Raw genomic sequence first — 21,592 nt, 5'->3', positions numbered from 1 at the left:
TTGAATGACAGTTGCATCAACCAATCAGATGGTCTCAATTCTGAACTAATTTGCATAATGGCTTTATTTGCTCTTCATAACTTACTGAGGTCCTTCCTCACCCTAGTCTAATTGAACACCTGCAGAACCAGCCACAGATAGTTGATAACAAGAACATTCTTGACCAATTGTCTTGCTGGTTGAAGGCTATTGCGTGATGGTGCCAGCAAAAGTTGTAAAATAGAAAACTGTTGACTACATTCTTGACCAATTGTCTTGCTGGTTGAAGACTATTGCATGATGGTCCCAGCAAAAGTTATAAAATAGAAAACTGTTGACTGACAGCACATAAACCAATCAGAATGGCTTATTTTGAATGACAATTGCATCAACCAATCAGATGGTCTCAATTCTAAACTAATTTGCATAAGGGCTTTATTTGCTCTCCATAACTTACTGAGGTCTTTCCTAACCCTAGTTTAATTGAAAACCTACAAAACCAGCCACAGATAGTTGATAACAAGAGCATTCTTGACCAATTGTCTTGCTGGTTGAAGACTAATGCATGATAGTCCCAGCAAAAGTTGTAAAATAGAAAACTGTTGACTGACAGTACATAAACCAATCAGAATGGCTTATTTTTAATGACAGTTGCATCAACCAATCAGATGATCTCAATTCTGAACTAATTTGCATAAGGGCTATATTTGCTCTCCATAACTTACTGAGGTCCTTCCTAACCCTAGTTTAATTGAAAACCTACAAAACCAGCCACAGATAGTTGATAACAAGAGCATTCTTGACCAATTGTCTTGCTGGTTGAAGACTAATGCTTGATAGTCCCAGCAAAAGTTGTAAAATAGAGAACTGTTGACTGACAGTACATAAACCAATCAGAATGGCTTATTTTGAATGACAGTTGCATCAACCAATCAGATGGTCTCAATTCTGAACTAATTTGCATAAGGGCTTTATTTGCTCTTTATAACTTACTGAGGTCCTTCCTCACCCTATTCTAATTGAACAACTGCAGAACCAGCCACAGATAGTTGATAACAAGAACATTATTGACCAATTGTCTTGCTGGTTGAAGACTATTGCATGATGGTCCCAGCAAACGTTGTAAAATAGGAAACTGTTGACTGATGGTACATAAACCAATCAGAATGGCTTATTTTGAATGACAGTTGCATCAACCAATCAGATGGTCTCAATTCTGAACTAATTTGCATAATGGCTTTATTTGCTCTTCATAACTTACTGAGGTCCTTCCTCACCCTAGTCTAATTGAACACCTGCAGAACCAGCCACAGATAGTTGATAACAAGAACATTCTTGACCAATTGTCTTGCTGGTTAAAGGCTATTGCGTGATGGTGCCAGCAAAAGTTGTAAAATAGAAAACTGTTGACTACATTCTTGACCAATTGTCTTGCTGGTTGAAGACTAATGCATGATAGTCCCAGCAAAAGTTGTAAAATAGAAAACTGTTGACTGACAGTACATAAACCAATCAGAATGGCTTATTTTGAATGACAGTTGCATCAACCAATCAGATGGTCTCAATTCTGAACTAATTTGCATAATGGCTTTATTTGCTCTTCATAACTTACCGAGGTCCTTCCTCACCCTTGTCTAATTGAACACCTGCAGAACCAGCCACAGATAGTTGATAACAAGAGCATTCTTGACCAAATGTCTTGCTGGTTGAAGACTAATGCATGATAGTCCCAGCAAAAGTTGTAAAATAGAGAACTGTTGACTGACAGTACATAAACCAATCAGAATGGCTTATTTTGAATGACAATTGCATCAACCAATCAGATGGTCTTAATTCTAAACTAATTTGCATAAGGGCTTTATTTGCTCTCCATAACTTACTGAGGTCCTTCCTAACCCTAGTTTAATTGAAAACCTACAAAACCAGCCACAGATAGTTGATAACAAGAGCATTCTTGACCAATTGTCTGGCTGGTTGAAGACTAATGCATGATAGTCCCAGCAAAAGTTGTAAAATAGAGAACTGTTGACTGACAGTACATAAACCAATCAGAATGGTGTATTTTGAATGACAATTGCATCAACCAATCAGATGGTCTCAATTCTAAACTAATTTGCATAAGGGCTTTATTTGCTCTCCATAACTTACTGAGGTCCTTCCTAACCCTAGTTTAATTGAAAACCTATAAAACCAGCCACAGATAGTTGATAACAAGAGCATTCTTGACCAATTGTCTTGCTGGTTGAAGGCTATTGCGTGATGGTGCCAGCAAAAGTTGTAAAATAGAAAACTGTTGACTACATTCTTGACCAATTGTCTTGCTGGTTGAAGACTATTGCATGATGGTCCCAGCAAAAGTTATAAAATAGAAAACTGTTGACTGACAGCACATAAACCAATCAGAATGGCTTATTTTGAATGACAATTGCATCAACCAATCAGATGGTCTCAATTCTAAACTAATTTGCATAAGGGCTTTATTTGCTCTCCATAATTTACTGAGGTCTTTCCTAACCCTAGTTTAATTGAAAACCTACAAATCAGCCACAGATAGTTGATAACAAGAGCATTCTTGACCAATTGTCTTGCTGGTTGAAGACTAATGCATGATAGTCCCAGCAAAAGTTGTAAAATAGAAAACTGTTGACTGACAGTACATAAACCAATCAGAATGGCTTATTTTGAATGACAGTTGCATCAACCAATCAGATGGTCTCAATTCTGAACTAATTTGCATAAGGGCTTTATTTGCTCTTTATAACTTACTGAGGTCCTTCCTCACCCCATTCTAATTGAACAACTGCAGAACCAGCCACAGATAGTTGATAACAAGAACATTATTGACCAATTGTCTTGCTGGTTGAAGACTATTGCATGATGGTCCCAGCAAACGTTGTAAAATAGGAAACTGTTGACTGATGGTACATAAACCAATCAGAATGGCTTATTTTGAATGACAGTTGCATCAACCAATCAGATGGTCTCAATTCTGAACTAATTTGCATAATGGCTTTATTTGCTCTTCATAACTTACCGAGGTCCTTCCTCACCCTAGTCTAATTGAACACCTGCAGAACCAGCCACAGATAGTTGATAACAAGAGCATTCTTGACCAAATGTCTTGCTGGTTGAAGACTAATGCATGATAGTCCCAGCAAAAGTTGTAAAATAGAGAACTGTTGACTGACAGTACATAAACCAATCAGAATGGTGTATTTTGAATGACAATTGCATCAACCAATCAGATGGTCTCAATTCTAAACTAATTTGCAAAAGGGCTTTATTTGCTCTCCATAACTTACTGAGGTCCTTCCTAACCCTAGTTTAATTGAAAACCTATAAAACCAGCCACAGATAGTTGATAACAAGAGCATTCTTGACCATTTGTCTTGCTGGTTGAAGACTAATGCATGATAGTCCCAGCAAAAGTTTTAAAATAGAAAACTGTTGACTGACAGTACATAAACCAATCAGAATGGCTTATTTTGAATGACAGTTGCATCAACCAATCAGATGATCTCAATTCTGAACTAATTTGCATAAGGGCTATATTTGCTCTCCATAACTTACTGAGGTCCTTCCTAACCCTAGTTTAATTGAAAACCTACAAAACCAGCCACAGATAGTTGATAACAAGAGCATTATTGACCAATTGTCTTGCTGGCTGAAGACTAATGCTTGATAGTCCCAGCAAAAGTTGTAAAATAGAGAACTGTTGACTGACAGTACATAAACCAATCAGAATGGCTTATTTTGAATGACAGTTGCATCAACCAATCAGATGGTCTCAATTCTGAACTAATTTGCATAAGGGCTTTATTTGCTCTTTATAACTTACTGAGGTCCTTCCTCACCCTATTCTAATTGAACAACTGCAGAACCAGCCACAGATAGTTGATAACAAGAACATTATTGACCAATTGTCTTGCTGGTTGAAGACTATTGCATGATGGTCCCAGCAAACGTTGTAAAATAGGAAACTGTTGACTGATGGTACATAAACCAATCAGAATGGCTTATTTTGAATGACAGTTGCATCAACCAATCAGATGGTCTCAATTCTGAACTAATTTGCATAATGGCTTTATTTGCTCTTCATAACTTACTGAGGTCCTTCCTCACCCTAGTCTAATTGAACACCTGCAGAACCAGCCACAGATAGTTGATAACAAGAACATTCTTGACCAATTGTCTTGCTGGTTAAAGGCTATTGCGTGATGGTGCCAGCAAAAGTTGTAAAATAGAAAACTGTTGACTACATTCTTGACCAATTGTCTTGCTGGTTGAAGACTAATGCATGATAGTCCCAGCAAAAGTTGTAAAATAGAAAACTGTTGACTGACAGTACATAAACCAATCAGAATGGCTTATTTTGAATGACAGTTGCATCAACCAATCAGATGGTCTCAATTCTGAACTAGTTTGCATAATGGCTTTATTTGCTCTTCATAACTTACCGAGGTCCTTCCTCACCCTTGTCTAATTGAACACCTGCAGAACCAGCCACAGATAGTTGATAACAAGAGCATTCTTGACCAAATGTCTTGCTGGTTGAAGACTAATGCATGATAGTCCCAGCAAAAGTTGTAAAATAGAGAACTGTTGACTGACAGTACATAAACCAATCAGAATGGCTTATTTTGAATGACAATTGCATCAACCAATCAGATGGTCTTAATTCTAAACTAATTTGCATAAGGGCTTTATTTGCTCTCCATAACTTACTGAGGTCCTTCCTAACCCTAGTTTAATTGAAAACCTACAAAACCAGCCACAGATAGTTGATAACAAGAGCATGCTTGACCAATTGTCTGGCTGGTTGAAAACTAATGCATGATAGTCCCAGCAAAAGTTGTAAAATAGAGAACTGTTGACTGACAGTACATAAACCAATCAGAATGGTGTATTTTGAATGACAATTGCATCAACCAATCAGATGGTCTCAATTCTAAACTAATTTGCATAAGGGCTTTATTTGCTCTCCATAACTTACTGAGGTCCTTCCTAACCCTAGTTTAATTGAAAACCTATAAAACCAGCCACAGATAGTTGATAACAGGAGCATTCTTGACCAATTGTCTTGCTGGTTGAAGGCTATTGCGTGATGGTGCCAGCAAAAGTTGTAAAATAGAAAACTGTTGACTACATTCTTGACCAATTGTCTTGCTGGTTGAAGACTATTGCATGATGGTCCCAGCAAAAGTTATAAAATAGAAAACTGTTGACTGACAGCACATAAACCAATCAGAATGGCTTATTTTGAATGACAATTGCATCAACCAATCAGATGGTCTCAATTCTAAACTAATTTGCATAAGGGCTTTATTTGCTCTCCATAACTTACTGAGGTCTTTCCTAACCCTAGTTTAATTGAAAACCTACAAAACCAGCCACAGATAGTTGATAACAAGAGCATTCTTGACCAATTGTCTTGCTGGTTGAAGACTAATGCATGATAGTCCCAGCAAAAGTTGTAAAATAGAAAACTGTTGACTGACAGTACATAAACCAATCAGAATGGCTTATTTTGAATGACAGTTGCATCAACCAATCAGATGATCTCAATTCTGATCTAATTTGCATAAGGGCTATATTTGCTCTCCATAACTTACTGAGGTCCTTCCTAACCCTAGTTTAATTGAAAACCTACAAAACCAGCCACAGATAGTTGATAACAAGAGCATTCTTGACCAATTGTCTTGCTGGTTGAAGACTAATGCTTGATAGTCCCAGCAAAAGTTGTAAAATAGAGAACTGTTGACTGACAGTACATAAACCAATCAGAATGGCTTATTTTGAATGACAGTTGCATCAACCAATCAGATGGTCTCAATTCTGAACTAATTTGCATAAGGGCTTTATTTGCTCTTTATAACTTACTGAGGTCCTTCCTCACCCTATTCTAATTGAACAACTGCAGAACCAGCCACAGATAGTTGATAACAAGAACATTATTGACCAATTGTCTTGCTGGTTGAAGACTATTGCATGATGGTCCCAGCAAACGTTGTAAAATAGGAAACTGTTGACTGATGGTACATAAACCAATCAGAATGGCTTATTTTGAATGACAGTTGCATCAACCAATCAGATGGTCTCAATTCTGAACTAATTTGCATAATGGCTTTATTTGCTCTTCATAACTTACTGAGGTCCTTCCTCACCCTAGTCTAATTGAACACCTGCAGAACCAGCCACAGATAGTTGATAACAAGAACATTCTTGACCAATTGTCTTGCTGGTTAAAGGCTATTGCGTGATGGTGCCAGCAAAAGTTGTAAAATAGAAAACTGTTGACTACATTCTTGACCAATTGTCTTGCTGGTTGAAGACTAATGCATGATAGTCCCAGCAAAAGTTGTAAAATAGAAAACTGTTGACTGACAGTACATAAACCAATCAGAATGGCTTATTTTGAATGACAGTTGCATCAACCAATCAGATGGTCTCAATTCTGAACTAGTTTGCATAATGGCTTTATTTGCTCTTCATAACTTACCGAGGTCCTTCCTCACCCTTGTCTAATTGAACACCTGCAGAACCAGCCACAGATAGTTGATAACAAGAGCATTCTTGACCAAATGTCTTGCTGGTTGAAGACTAATGCATGATAGTCCCAGCAAAAGTTGTAAAATAGAGAACTGTTGACTGACAGTACATAAACCAATCAGAATGGCTTATTTTGAATGACAATTGCATCAACCAATCAGATGGTCTTAATTCTAAACTAATTTGCATAAGGGCTTTATTTGCTCTCCATAACTTACTGAGGTCCTTCCTAACCCTAGTTTAATTGAAAACCTACAAAACCAGCCACAGATAGTTGATAACAAGAGCATTCTTGACCAATTGTCTGGCTGGTTGAAGACTAATGCATGATAGTCCCAGCAAAAGTTGTAAAATAGAGAACTGTTGACTGACAGTACATAAACCAATCAGAATGGTGTATTTTGAATGACAATTGCATCAACCAATCAGATGGTCTCAATTCTAAACTAATTTGCATAAGGGCTTTATTTGCTCTCCATAACTTACTGAGGTCCTTCCTAACCCTAGTTTAATTGAAAACCTATAAAACCAGCCACAGATAGTTGATAACAGGAGCATTCTTGACCAATTGTCTTGCTGGTTGAAGGCTATTGCGTGATGGTGCCAGCAAAAGTTGTAAAATAGAAAACTGTTGACTACATTCTTGACCAATTGTCTTGCTGGTTGAAGACTATTGCATGATGGTCCCAGCAAAAGTTATAAAATAGAAAACTGTTGACTGACAGCACATAAACCAATCAGAATGGCTTATTTTGAATGACAATTGCATCAACCAATCAGATGGTCTCAATTCTAAACTAATTTGCATAAGGGCTTTATTTGCTCTCCATAACTTACTGAGGTCTTTCCTAACCCTAGTTTAATTGAAAACCTACAAAACCAGCCACAGATAGTTGATAACAAGAGCATTCTTGACCAATTGTCTTGCTGGTTGAAGACTAATGCATGATAGTCCCAGCAAAAGTTGTAAAATAGAAAACTGTTGACTGACAGTACATAAACCAATCAGAATGGCTTATTTTGAATGACAGTTGCATCAACCAATCAGATGATCTCAATTCTGATCTAATTTGCATAAGGGCTATATTTGCTCTCCATAACTTACTGAGGTCCTTCCTAACCCTAGTTTAATTGAAAACCTACAAAACCAGCCACAGATAGTTGATAACAAGAGCATTCTTGACCAATTGTCTTGCTGGTTGAAGACTAATGCTTGATAGTCCCAGCAAAAGTTGTAAAATAGAGAACTGTTGACTGACAGTATATAAACCAATCAGAATGGCTTATTTTGAATGACAGTTGCATCAACCAATCAGATGGTCTCAATTCTGAACTAATTTGCATAAGGGCTTTATTTGCTCTTTATAACTTACTGAGGTCCTTCCTCACCCTATTCTAATTGAACAACTGCAGAACCAGCCACAGATAGTTGATAACAAGAACATTATTGACCAATTGTCTTGCTGGTTGAAGACTATTGCATGATGGTCCCAGCAAACGTTGTAAAATAGGAAACTGTTGACTGATGGTACATAAACCAATCAGAATGGCTTATTTTGAATGACAGTTGCATCAACCAATCAGATGGTCTCAATTCTGAACTAATTTGCATAATGGCTTTATTTGCTCTTCATAACTTACTGAGGTCCTTCCTCACCCTAGTCTAATTGAACACCTGCAGAACCAGCCACAGATAGTTGATAACAAGAACATTCTTGACCAATTGTCTTGCTGGTTAAAGGCTATTGCGTGATGGTGCCAGCAAAAGTTGTAAAATAGAAAACTGTTGATTACATTCTTGACCAATTGTCTTGCTGGTTGAAGACTAATGCATGATAGTCCCAGCAAAAGTTGTAAAATAGAAAACTGTTGACTGACAGTATATAAACCAATCAGAATGGCTTATTTTGAATGACAGTTGCATCAACCAATCAGATGATCTCAATTCTGAACTAATTAGCATAAGGGCTTTATTTGCTCTCCATAACTTACTGAGGTCCTTCCTAACCCTAGTTTAATTGAAAACCTACAAAACCAGCCACAGATAGTTGATAACAAGAGCATTCTTGACCAAATGTCTTGCTGGTTGAAGACTAATGCATGATAGTCCCAGCAAAAGTTGTAAAATAGAGAACTGTTGACTGACAGTACATAAACCAATCAGAATGGCTTATTTTGAATGACAATTGCATCAACCAATCAGATGGTCTTAATTCTAAACTAATTTGCATAAGGGCTTTATTTGCTCTCCATAACTTACTGAGGTCCTTCCTAACCCTAGTTTAATTGAAAACCTATAAAACCAGCCACAGATAGTTGATAACAAGAGCATTCTTGACCAATTGTCTTGCTGGTTGAAGGCTATTGCGTGATGGTGCCAGCAAAAGTTGTAAAATAGAAAACTGTTGACTACATTCTTGACCAATTGTCTTGCTGGTTGAAGACTATTGCATGATGGTCCCAGCAAAAGTTATAAAATAGAAAACTGTTGACTGACAGCACATAAACCAATCAGAATGGCTTATTTTGAATGACAATTGCATCAACCAATCAGATGGTCTCAATTCTAAACTAATTTGCATAAGGGCTTTATTTGCTCTCCATAACTTACTGAGGTCTTTCCTAACCCTAGTTTAATTGAAAACCTACAAAACCAGCCACAGATAGTTGATAACAAGAGCATTCTTGACCAATTGTCTTGCTGGTTGAAGACTAATGCATGATAGTCCCAGCAAAAGTTGTAAAATAGAAAACTGTTGACTGACAGTACATAAACCAATCAGAATGGCTTATTTTGAATGACAGTTGCATCAACCAATCAGATGATCTCAATTCTGATCTAATTTGCATAAGGGCTATATTTGCTCTCCATAACTTACTGAGGTCCTTCCTAACCCTAGTTTAATTGAAAACCTACAAAACCAGCCACAGATAGTTGATAACAAGAGCATTCTTGACCAATTGTCTTGCTGGTTGAAGACTAATGCTTGATAGTCCCAGCAAAAGTTGTAAAATAGAGAACTGTTGACTGACAGTATATAAACCAATCAGAATGGCTTATTTTGAATGACAGTTGCATCAACCAATCAGATGGTCTCAATTCTGAACTAATTTGCATAAGGGCTTTATTTGCTCTTTATAACTTACTGAGGTCCTTCCTCACCCTATTCTAATTGAACAACTGCAGAACCAGCCACAGATAGTTGATAACAAGAACATTATTGACCAATTGTCTTGCTGGTTGAAGACTATTGCATGATGGTCCCAGCAAACGTTGTAAAATAGGAAACTGTTGACTGATGGTACATAAACCAATCAGAATGGCTTATTTTGAATGACAATTGCATCAACCAATCAGATGGTCTTAATTCTAAACTAATTTGCATAAGGGCTTTATTTGCTCTCCATAACTTACTGAGGTCCTTCCTAACCCTAGTTTAATTGAAAACCTATAAAACCAGCCACAGATAGTTGATAACAAGAGCATTCTTGACCAATTGTCTTGCTGGTTGAAGGCTATTGCGTGATGGTGCCAGCAAAAGTTGTAAAATAGAAAACTGTTGACTACATTCTTGACCAATTGTCTTGCTGGTTGAAGACTATTGCATGATGGTCCCAGCAAAAGTTATAAAATAGAAAACTGTTGACTGACAGCACATAAACCAATCAGAATGGCTTATTTTGAATGACAATTGCATCAACCAATCAGATGGTCTCAATTCTAAACTAATTTGCATAAGGGCTTTATTTGCTCTCCATAACTTACTGAGGTCTTTCCTAACCCTAGTTTAATTGAAAACCTACAAAACCAGCCACAGATAGTTGATAACAAGAGCATTCTTGACCAATTGTCTTGCTGGTTGAAGACTAATGCATGATAGTCCCAGCAAAAGTTGTAAAATAGAAAACTGTTGACTGACAGTACATAAACCAATCAGAATGGCTTATTTTGAATGACAGTTGCATCAACCAATCAGATGATCTCAATTCTGATCTAATTTGCATAAGGGCTATATTTGCTCTCCATAACTTACTGAGGTCCTTCCTAACCCTAGTTTAATTGAAAACCTACAAAACCAGCCACAGATAGTTGATAACAAGAGCATTCTTGACCAATTGTCTTGCTGGTTGAAGACTAATGCTTGATAGTCCCAGCAAAAGTTGTAAAATAGAGAACTGTTGACTGACAGTATATAAACCAATCAGAATGGCTTATTTTGAATGACAGTTGCATCAACCAATCAGATGGTCTCAATTCTGAACTAATTTGCATAAGGGCTTTATTTGCTCTTTATAACTTACTGAGGTCCTTCCTCACCCTATTCTAATTGAACAACTGCAGAACCAGCCACAGATAGTTGATAACAAGAACATTATTGACCAATTGTCTTGCTGGTTGAAGACTATTGCATGATGGTCCCAGCAAACGTTGTAAAATAGGAAACTGTTGACTGATGGTACATAAACCAATCAGAATGGCTTATTTTGAATGACAGTTGCATCAACCAATCAGATGGTCTCAATTCTGAACTAATTTGCATAATGGCTTTATTTGCTCTTCATAACTTACTGAGGTCCTTCCTCACCCTAGTCTAATTGAACACCTGCAGAACCAGCCACAGATAGTTGATAACAAGAACATTCTTGACCAATTGTCTTGCTGGTTAAAGGCTATTGCGTGATGGTGCCAGCAAAAGTTGTAAAATAGAAAACTGTTGATTACATTCTTGACCAATTGTCTTGCTGGTTGAAGACTATTGCATGATGGTCCCAGCAAACGTTGTAAAATAGGAAACTGTTGACTGATGGTACATAAACCAATCAGAATGGCTTATTTTGAATGACAATTGCATCAACCAATCAGATGGTCTTAATTCTAAACTAATTTGCATAAGGGCTTTATTTGCTCTCCATAACTTACTGAGGTCCTTCCTAACCCTAGTTTAATTGAAAACCTATAAAACCAGCCACAGATAGTTGATAACAAGAGCATTCTTGACCAATTGTCTTGCTGGTTGAAGGCTATTGCGTGATGGTGCCAGCAAAAGTTGTAAAATAGAAAACTGTTGACTACATTCTTGACCAATTGTCTTGCTGGTTGAAGACTATTGCATGATGGTCCCAGCAAAAGTTATAAAATAGAAAACTGTTGACTGACAGCACATAAACCAATCAGAATGGCTTATTTTGAATGACAATTGCATCAACCAATCAGATGGTCTCAATTCTAAACTAATTTGCATAAGGGCTTTATTTGCTCTCCATAACTTACTGAGGTCTTTCCTAACCCTAGTTTAATTGAAAACCTACAAAACCAGCCACAGATAGTTGATAACAAGAGCATTCTTGACCAATTGTCTTGCTGGTTGAAGACTAATGCATGATAGTCCCAGCAAAAGTTGTAAAATAGAAAACTGTTGACTGACAGTACATAAACCAATCAGAATGGCTTATTTTGAATGACAGTTGCATCAACCAATCAGATGATCTCAATTCTGATCTAATTTGCATAAGGGCTATATTTGCTCTCCATAACTTACTGAGGTCCTTCCTAACCCTAGTTTAATTGAAAACCTACAAAACCAGCCACAGATAGTTGATAACAAGAGCATTCTTGACCAATTGTCTTGCTGGTTGAAGACTAATGCTTGATAGTCCCAGCAAAAGTTGTAAAATAGAGAACTGTTGACTGACAGTATATAAACCAATCAGAATGGCTTATTTTGAATGACAGTTGCATCAACCAATCAGATGGTCTCAATTCTGAACTAATTTGCATAAGGGCTTTATTTGCTCTTTATAACTTACTGAGGTCCTTCCTCACCCTATTCTAATTGAACAACTGCAGAACCAGCCACAGATAGTTGATAACAAGAACATTATTGACCAATTGTCTTGCTGGTTGAAGACTATTGCATGATGGTCCCAGCAAACGTTGTAAAATAGGAAACTGTTGACTGATGGTACATAAACCAATCAGAATGGCTTATTTTGAATGACAGTTGCATCAACCAATCAGATGGTCTCAATTCTGAACTAATTTGCATAATGGCTTTATTTGCTCTTCATAACTTACTGAGGTCCTTCCTCACCCTAGTCTAATTGAACACCTGCAGAACCAGCCACAGATAGTTGATAACAAGAACATTCTTGACCAATTGTCTTGCTGGTTAAAGGCTATTGCGTGATGGTGCCAGCAAAAGTTGTAAAATAGAAAACTGTTGATTACATTCTTGACCAATTGTCTTGCTGGTTGAAGACTAATGCATGATAGTCCCAGCAAAAGTTGTAAAATAGAAAACTGTTGACTGACAGTATATAAACCAATCAGAATGGCTTATTTTGAATGACAGTTGCATCAACCAATCAGATGATCTCAATTCTGAACTAATTAGCATAAGGGCTTTATTTGCTCTCCATAACTTACTGAGGTCCTTCCTAACCCTAGTTTAATTGAAAACCTACAAAACCAGCCACAGATAGTTGATAACAAGAGCATTCTTGACCAAATGTCTTGCTGGTTGAAGACTAATGCATGATAGTCCCAGCAAAAGTTGTAAAATAGAGAACTGTTGACTGACAGTACATAAACCAATCAGAATGGCTTATTTTGAATGACAATTGCATCAACCAATCAGATGGTCTTAATTCTAAACTAATTTGCATAAGGGCTTTATTTGCTCTCCATAACTTACTGAGGTCCTTCCTAACCCTAGTTTAATTGAAAACCTATAAAACCAGCCACAGATAGTTGATAACAAGAGCATTCTTGACCAATTGTCTTGCTGGTTGAAGGCTATTGCGTGATGGTGCCAGCAAAAGTTGTAAAATAGAAAACTGTTGACTACATTCTTGACCAATTGTCTTGCTGGTTGAAGACTATTGCATGATGGTCCCAGCAAAAGTTATAAAATAGAAAACTGTTGACTGACAGCACATAAACCAATCAGAATGGCTTATTTTGAATGACAATTGCATCAACCAATCAGATGGTCTCAATTCTAAACTAATTTGCATAAGGGCTTTATTTGCTCTCCATAACTTACTGAGGTCTTTCCTAACCCTAGTTTAATTGAAAACCTACAAAACCAGCCACAGATAGTTGATAACAAGAGCATTCTTAACCAATTGTCTTGCTGGTTGAAGACATGCATGATAGTCCCAGCAAAAGTTGTAAAATAGAAAACTGTTGACTGACAGTACATAAACCAATCAGAATGGCTTATTTTGAATGACAGTTGCATCAACCAATCAGATGATCTCAATTCTGAACTAATTTGCATAAGGGCTATATTTGCTCTCCATAACTTACTGAGGTCCTTCCTAACCCTAGTTTAATTGAAAACCTACAAAACCAGCCACAGATAGTTGATAACAAGAGCATTCTTGACCAATTGTCTTGCTGGTTAAAGACTAATGCTTGATCGTCCCAGCAAAAGTTGTAAAATAGAGAACTGTTGACTGACAGTACATAAACCAATCAGAATGGCTTATTTTGAATGACAGTTGCATCAACCAATCAGATGGTCTCAATTCTGAACTAATTTGCATAAGGGCTTTATTTGCTCTTTTATAACTTACTGAGGTCCTTCCTCACCCTATTCTATTTGAACAACTGCAGAACCAGCCACAGATAGTTGATAACAAGAACATTATTGACCAATTGTCTTGCTGGTTGAAGACTATTGCATGATGGTCCCAGCAAACATTGTAAAATAGGAAACTGTTGACTGATGGTACATAAACCAATCAGAATGGCTTATTTTGAATGACAGTTGCATCAACCAATCAGATGGTCTCAATTCTGAACTAATTTGCATAATGGCTTTATTTGCTCTTCATAACTTACTGAGGTCCTTCCTCACCCTAGTCTAATTGAACACCTGCAGAACCAGCCACGGATAGTTGATAACAAGAACATTCTTGACCAATTGTCTTGCTGGTTGAAGGCTATTGCGTGATGGTGCCAGCAAAAGTTGTAAAATAGAAAACTGTTGACTACATTCTTGACCAATTGTCTTGCTGGTAGAAGACTATTGCATGATGGTCCCAGCAAAAGTTATAAAATAGAAAACTGTTGACTGACAGCACATAAACCAATCAGAATGGCTTATTTTGAATGACAATTGCATCAACCAATCAGATGGTCTCAATTCTAAACTAATTTGCATAAGGGCTTTATTTGCTCTCCATAACTTACTAAGGTCTTTCCTAACCCTAGTTTAATTGAAAACCTACCAAACCAGCCACAGATAGTTGATAACAAGTGCATTCTTGACCAATTGTCTTGCTGGTTGAAGACTAATGCATGATAGTCCCAGCAAAAGTTGTCAAATAGAAAACTGTTGACTGACAGTACATAAACCAATCAGAATGGCTTATTTTGAATGACAGTTGCATCAACCAATCATATGATCTCAATTCTGAACCAATTTGCATAAGGGCTTTATTTGCTCTTCATAACTTACTGAGGTCCTTCCTAACCCTAGTTTAATTGAAAACCTACAAAACCAGCCACAGATAGTTGATAACAAGAGCATTCTTGACCAAATGTCTTGCTGGTTGAAGACTAATGCATGATAGTCCCAGCAAAAGTTGTAAAATAGAGAACTGTTGACTGACAGTACATAAACCAATCAGAATGGCTTATTTTGAATGACAATTGCATCAACCAATCAGATGGTCTTAATTCTAAACTAAATTGCATAAGGGCTTTATTTGCTCTCCATAACTTACTGAGGTCCTTCCTAACCCTAGTTTAATTGAAAACCTACAAAACCAGCCACAGATAGTTGATAACAAGAGCATTCTTAACCAATTGTCTTGCTGGTTGAAGACTAATGCATGATAGTCCCAACAAAAGTTGTAAAATAGAGAACTGTTGACTGACAGTACATAAACCAATCAGAATGGTGTATTTTGAATGACAATTGCATCAACCAATCAGATGGTCTCAATTCTAAACTAATTTGCATAAGGGCTTTATTTGCTCTCCATAACTTACTGAGGTCCTTCCTAACCCTAGTTTAATTGAAAACCTATAAAACCAGCCACAGATAGTTGATAACAAGAGCATTCTTGACCAATTGTCTTGCTGGTTGAAGGCTATTGTGTGATGGTGCCAGCAAAAGTTGTAAAATAGTAAACTGTTGACTACATTCTTGACCAATTGTCTTGCTGGTTGAAGACTATTGCATGATGTTCCCAGCAAAAGTTGTAAAATAGAAAACTGTTGACTGACAGTACATAAACCAATCAGAATGGCTTATTTTGAATGACAGTTGCATCAACCAATCATATGATCTCAATTCTGAACCAATTTGCATAAGGGCTTTATTTGCTCTTCATAACTTACTGAGGTCCTTCCTCACCCTAGTCTAATTGAACACCTGCAGAACCAGCCACAGATAGTTGATAACAAGAGCATTCTTGATCAATTGTCTTGCTGGTTGAAGACTAATGCATGATAGTCCCAGCAAAAGTTGTAAAATAGAAAACTGTTGACTGACAGTATATAAACCAATCAGAATGGCTTATTTTGAATGACAGTTGCATCAACCAATCAGATGATCTCAATTCTGAACTAATTTGCATAAGGGCTTTATTTGCTCTCCATAACTTACTGAGGTCCTTCCTAACCCTAGTTTAATTGAAAACCTACAAAACCAGCCACAGATAGTTGATAACAAGAACATTATTGACCAATTGTCTTGCTGGTTGAAGGCTATTGCGTGATGGTGCCAGCAAAAGTTGTAAAATAGAAAACTGTTGACTACATTCTTGACCAATTGTCTTGCTGGTTGAAGACTAATGCATGATAGTCCCAGCAAAAGTTGTAAAATAGAGAACTGTTGACTGACAGTACATAAACCAATCAGAATGGTGTATTTTGAATGACAATTTCATCAACCGATCAGATGGTCTCAATTCTAAACTAATTTGCATAAGGGCTTTATTTGCTCTCCATAACTTACTGAGGTCCTTCCTAACCCTAGTTTAATTGAAAACCTATAAAACCAACCACAGATAGTTGATAACAAGAGCATTCTTGACCAATTGTCTTGCTGGTTGAAGACTAATGCATGATAGTCCCAGCAAAAGTTGTAAAATAGAGAACTGTTGACTGACAGTACATAAACCAATCAGAATGGTGTATTTTGAATGACAATTTCATCAACCGATCAGATGGTCTCAATTCTAAACTAATTTGCATAAGGGCTTTATTTGCTCTCCATAACTTACTGAGGTCCTTCCTAACCCTAGTTTAATTGAAAACCTATAAAACCAGCCACAGATAGTTGATAACAAGAGCATTCTTGACCAATTGTCTTGCTGGTTGAAGACTAATGCATGATAGTCCCAGCAAAAGTTGTAAAATAGAGAACTGTTGACTGACAGTACATAAACCAATCAGAATGGTGTATTTTGAATGACAATTGCATCAACCAATCAGATGGTCTCAATTCTAAACTAATTTGCATAAGGGCTTTATTTGCTCTCCATAACTTACTGAGGTCCTTCCTAACCCTAGTTTAATTGAAAACCTATAAAACCAGCCACAGATAGTTGATAACAAGAGCATTCTTGACCAATTGTCTTGCTGGTTGAAGGCTATTGCGTGATGGTGCCAGCAAAAGTTGTAAAATAGAAAACTGTTGACTACATTCTTGACCAATTGTCTTGCTGGTTGAAGACTATTGCATGATGGTCCCAGCAAAAGTTATAAAATAGAAAACTGTTGACTGACAGCACATAAACCAATCAGAATGGCTTATTTTGAATGACAATTGCATCAACCAATCAGATGGTCTCAATTCTAAACTAATTTGCATAAGGGCTTTATTTGCTCTCCATAACTTACTGAGGTCTTTCCTAACCCTAGTTTAATTGAAAACCTACAAAACCAGCCACAGATAGTTGATAACAAGAGCATTCTTGACCAATTGTCTTGCTGGTTGAAGACATGCATGATAGTCCCAGCAAAAGTTGTAAAATAGAGAACTGTTGACTGACAGTACATAAACCAATCAGAATGGCTTATTTTGAATGACAGTTGCATCAACCAATCAGATGATCTCAATTCTGAACTAATTTGCATAAGGGCTATATTTGCTCTCCATAACTTACTGAGGTCCTTCCTAACCCTAGTTTAATTGAAAACCTACAAAACCAACCACAGATAGTTGATAACAAGAGCATTCTTGACCAATTGTCTTGCTGGTTGAAGACTAATGCTTGATCGTCCCAGCAAAAGTTGTAAAATAGAGAACTGTTGACTGACAGTACATAAACCAATCAGAATGGCTTATTTTGAATGACAGTTGCATCAACCAATCAGATGGTCTCAATTCTGAACTAATTTGCATAAGGGCTTTATTTGCTCTTTTATAACTTACTGAGGTCCTTCCTCACCCTAGTCTAATTGAACACCTGCAGAACCAGCCACAGATAGTTGATAACAAGAGCATTCTTGATCAATTGTCTTGCTGGTTGAAGACTAATGCATGATAGTCCCAGCAAAAGTTGTAAAATAGAAAACTGTTGACTGACAGTATATAAACCAATCAGAATGGCTTATTTTGAATGACAGTTGCATCAACCAATCAGATGATCTCAATTCTGAACTAATTTGCATAAGGGCTTTATTTGCTCTCCATAACTTACTGAGGTCCTTCCTAACCTTAGTTTAATTGAAAACCTACAAAACCAGCCACAGATAGTTGATAACAAGAGCATTCTTGACCAATTGTCTTGCTGGTTGAAGACTAATGCTTGATAGTCCCAGCAAAAGTTGTAAAATAGAGAACTGTTGACTGACAGTACATAAACCAATCAGAATGGCTTATTTTGAATGACAGTTGCATCAACCAATCAGATGGTCTCAATTCTGAACTAATTTGCATAAGGGCTTTATTTGCTCTTTATAACTTACTGAGGTCCTTCCTCACCCTATTCTAATTGAACAACTGCAGAACCAGCCACAGATAGTTGATAACAAGAACATTATTGACCAATTGTCTTGCTGGTTGAAGGCTATTGCGTGATGGTGCCAGCAAAAGTTGTAAAATAGAAAACTGTTGACTACATTCTTGACCAATTGTCTTGCTGGTTGAAGACTAATGCATGATAGTCCCAGCAAAAGTTGTAAAATAGAGAACTGTTGACTGACAGTACATAAACCAATCAGAATGGTGTATTTTGAATGACAATTTCATCAACCGATCAGATGGTCTCAATTCTAAACTAATTTGCATAAGGGCTTTATTTGCTCTCCATAACTTACTGAGGTCCTTCCTAACCCTAGTTTAATTGAAAACCTATAAAACCAGCCACAGATAGTTGATAACAAGAGCATTCTTGACCAATTGTCTTGCTGGTTGAAGACTAATGCATGATAGTCCCAGCAAAAGTTGTAAAATAGAGAACTGTTGACTGACAGTACATAAACCAATCAGAATGGCTTATTTTGAATGACAGTTGCATCAACCAATCAGATGGTCTCAATTCTGAACTAATTTGCATAAGGGCTTTATTTGCTCTTTATAACTTACTGAGGTCCTTCCTCACCCTATTCTAATTGAACAACTTCAGAACCAGCCACAGATAGTTGATAACAAGAACATTATTGACCAATTGTCTTGCTGGTTGAAGACTATTGCATGATGGTCCCAGCAAACGTTGTAAAATAGGAAACTGTTGACTGATGGTACATAAACCAATCAGAATGGCTTATTTTGAATGACAGTTGCATCAACCAATCAGATGGTCTCAATTCTGAACTAATTTGCATAATGGCTTTATTTGCTCTTCATAACTTACTGAGGTCCTTCCTCACCCTAGTCTAATTGAACACCTGCAGAACCAGCCACAGATAGTTGATAACAAGAACATTCTTGACCAATTGTCTTGCTGGTTAAAGGCTATTGCGTGATGGTGCCAGCAAAAGTTGTAAAATAGAAAACTGTTGATTACATTCTTGACCAATTGTCTTGCTGGTTGAAGACTAATGCATGATAGTCCCAGCAAAAGTTGTAAAATAGAAAACTGTTGACTGACAGTATATAAACCAATCAGAATGGCTTATTTTGAATGACAGTTGCATCAACCAATCAGATGATCTCAATTCTGAACTAATTAGCATAAGGGCTTTATTTGCTCTCCATAACTTACTGAGGTCCTTCCTAACCCTAGTTTAATTGAAAACCTACAAAACCAGCCACAGATAGTTGATAACAAGAGCATTCTTGACCAATTGTCTTGCTGGTTGAAGACTAATGCTTGATAGTCCCAGCAAAAGTTGTAAAATAGAGAACTGTTGACTGACAGTACATAAACCAATCAGAATGGCTTATTTTGAATGACAGTTGCATCAACCAATCAGATGGTCTCAATTCTGAACTAATTTGCATAAGGGCTTTATTTGCTCTTTTATAACTTACTGAGGTCCTTCCTCACCCTATTCTAATTGAACAACTGCAGAACCAGCCACAGATAGTTGATAACAAGAACATTATTGACCAATTGTCTTGCTGGTTGAAGACTATTGCATGATGGTCCCAGCAAACGTTGTAAAATAGGAAACTGTTGACTGATGGTACATAAACCAATCAGAATGGCTTATTTTGAATGACAGTTGCATCAACCAATCAGATGGTCTCAATTCTGAACTAATTTGCATAATGGCTTTATTTGCTCTTCATAACTTACTGAGGTCCTTCCTCACCCTAGTCTAATTGAACACCTGCAGAACCAGCCACAGATAGTTGATAACAAGAACATTCTTGACCAATTGTCTTGCTGGTTGAAGGCTATTGCGTGATGGTGCCAGCAAAAGTTGTAAAATAGAAAACTGTTGACTACATTCTTGACCAATTGTCTTGCTGGTAGAAGACTATTGCATGATGGTCCCAGCAAAAGTTATAAAATAGAAAACTGTTGACTGACAGCACATAAACCAATCAGAATGGCTTATTTTGAATGACAATTGCATCAACCAATCAGATGGTCTCAATTCTAAACTAATTTGCATAAGGGCTTTATTTGCTCTCCATAACTTACTGAGGTCTTTCCTAACCCTAGTTTAATTGAAAACCTACCAAACCAGCCACAGATAGTTGATAACAAGTGCATTCTTGACCAATTGTCTTGCTGGTTGAAGACTAATGCATGATAGTCCCAGCAAAAGTTGTCAAATAGAAAACTGTTGACTGACAGTACATAAACCAATCAGAATGGCTTATTTTGAATGACAGTTGCATCAACCAATCATATGATCTCAATTCTGAACCAATTTGCATAAGGGCTTTATTTGCTCTTCATAACTTACTGAGGTCCTTCCTAACCCTAGTTTAATTGAAAACCTACAAAACCAGCCACAGATAGTTGATAACAAGAGCATTCTTGACCAAATGTCTTGCTGGTTGAAGACTAATGCATGATAGTCCCAGCAAAAGTTGTAAAATAGAGAACTGTTGACTGACAGTACATAAACCAATCAGAATGGCTTATTTTGAATGACAATTGCATCAACCAATCAGATGGTCTTAATTCTAAACTAAATTGCATAAGGGCTTTATTTGCTCTCCATAACTTACTGAGGTCCTTCCTAACCCTAGTTTAATTGAAAACCTACAAAACCAGCCACAGATAGTTGATAACAAGAGCATTCTTAACCAATTGTCTTGCTGGTTGAAGACTAATGCATGATAGTCCCAACAAAAGTTGTAAAATAGAGAACTGTTGACTGACAGTACATAAACCAATCAGAATGGTGTATTTTGAATGACAATTGCATCAACCAATCAGATGGTCTCAATTCTAAACTAATTTGCATAAGGGCTTTATTTGCTCTCCATAACTTACTGAGGTCCTTCCTAACCCTAGTTTAATTGAAAACCTATAAAACCAGCCACAGATAGTTGATAACAAGAGCATTCTTGACCAATTGTCTTGCTGGTTGAAGGCTATTGCGTGATGGTGCGAGCAAAAGTTGTAAAATAGAAAACTGTTGACTACATTCTTGACCAATTGTCTTGCTGGTTGAAGACTATTGCATGATGGTCCC

The sequence above is a fragment of the Crinia signifera genome, chromosome 3, assembly GCF_055691185.1.
Source record: "Crinia signifera chromosome 3, ASM5569118v1, whole genome shotgun sequence".
Taxonomy (NCBI): Eukaryota; Metazoa; Chordata; class Amphibia; order Anura; family Myobatrachidae; genus Crinia; species Crinia signifera.
Note: the sequence above shows the minus strand (reverse complement) of the source record.